Source organism: Panthera uncia, chromosome D1 (assembly GCF_023721935.1).
Source record: "Panthera uncia isolate 11264 chromosome D1, Puncia_PCG_1.0, whole genome shotgun sequence".
Taxonomy (NCBI): Eukaryota; Metazoa; Chordata; class Mammalia; order Carnivora; family Felidae; genus Panthera; species Panthera uncia.
In genome coordinates this window covers 3,924,909-3,926,707 of record NC_064808.1, presented here as the reverse complement: position 1 = coordinate 3,926,707, position 1,799 = coordinate 3,924,909, and positions in this window count along the sequence as shown.

Genomic DNA, 1,799 nt, shown 5'->3' with positions numbered 1-1,799 from the left:
AGAGCGAGTGTGGTCTTCCTTGGTGGCCTCCTGCCATGCACCCAGCCTCAGTGAATGAAGGCCACAGGCAGGGCTTAGGTCCCAGAGGGCTTAAGGAAAGCAGGTGACTTGAATGCCCACGTGTCTGGCGGATGGGACAGGCCCTCCCTCCCGCCGTCCTCCATTTGCAGGGACCCTGAGTATAGCATTAAGGGTAAAAACCTGTCTTTGCGTCTTGTGCCTCCACTCACAGTGTGGCCTTGGACAAGTCACCTACCTCTCTAAGCCAGATGAAGATAATTGTTCCTACCCTAGAGCATTATTGCAGGGGTGTGGGGGTGGGGAGTGTCACTGATGCAGGCAGAGAAAGGCCTGGCCACAGAGTCAGGGCCCCGCAAAGGGTAGCTGTGCTCTTCTACTGATTGTTAGCTGGATTCCCAGAGGCTGGAGGAGACCATAATCACCTGTGGTCAGGAAGGATGCACCTGTAGCAACTCATCCCAGGTGCCACCAGGAGAGCAAAGCCCGTGGGAACTCTGGCAATATGGGCCTTATACTGAACAAATCGATGCTTGTATCCCACATGCAAAGGTTCCCGTACAAGATCATTTTACTGTTCACAAGTGACCGTGGGAAGGGACATAGCGTGAAGAACGTCTTTCAAGCCTGGCCACCTGTCTCTGTGAGAATCTGGCTGTCCTTATTTAGAGCTGACAGCAGAAATCTAAATCTGAGGTCCTACGGGCTGGTAAAGCCCTCCTGAGATCCCTGTGGGAGAACCTGGGCAGTGGCCATCCAGCTATGGGAAGTGATTCCCTAAGGCCCTCCCAGAGCACCTGCTGTGTCCCCAGAGCCTGTGGGGGTGGGGTTTCTTAAGTTTATTTATTTTGAGAGAGAGAGAGAAAGAGAGTGGAGGAGGGGCAGAGAGAGCATCCCAAACAGGCTCCACACTTTTAGTGCCAAGCCCGACATGGGCTCCATCCCATGAGCCACGAGATCACGACCTGAGCTGAAATCAGAAGTCAGATACTTAACCGACTGAGCCACCCAGGTGCCCCCAGAGCCTGGGTTTTAGAGCAGACCTTTCAAACTCACTTTCCAGATTTGGTGCAAACCTGCCCTGTGGTTTTTTGTTTTGTGTGTGTGTATGTGTGTGTGCCTTGCATGCATTACTTTTGTAACACAATAAATGCATTTTTTAAGAGACCCTACGTATGATGAAAGTCATACCACGGAGAGGAGGCTTCTGGGTTAGAGGTCCAGAAACCTTGGTTCAGACTCTGCAGCCTACTGGGCTCCCGTCTCCTCGGTCAGCCCTGGGCTCTGAGGCTGGACTTGTGCCAGGTGGCTTTGGGACGGCTCTCCTTTCTGTTTAGAACGACCAGCAGGATCCAGGGATGCCCTGTGCAGATGGGTAAGCTGAGATCCAGGGTCACCGGTGGGAGTGAGTGACCGTGCTGACCCAGGGTGCTATGGCCCCTGCTGTGCCAACCCCGCTTGCCATTCTCCCAGCCCAGGGTCTGGCTTCTTCCTGCTGGGAGGGCCTCCCATCCCTAGCCCGAGTGCCCCCAGCCCTGTCCCCACCGACCTAGAAGCAAGGAAGCTGGCAGCCCCCAACCCCAGCCGGCCTGAAGAAGCCGCTCAGAGGTCGGTGGAACCCCACTGGCGGCCCTCCGTGTGACCTTGTCCGGTCCCAGAGCCTCTCGGCATGCCCCGTACCGGGGCAGAGTGAGAGAAGGAAGGAGAAAGGGGAAGGCAGCTTTGGAAGATCTTCTGGGTCCCGGGAGGCTGTGGCCAGACGCTTCTCCCCCCAGCCCCGC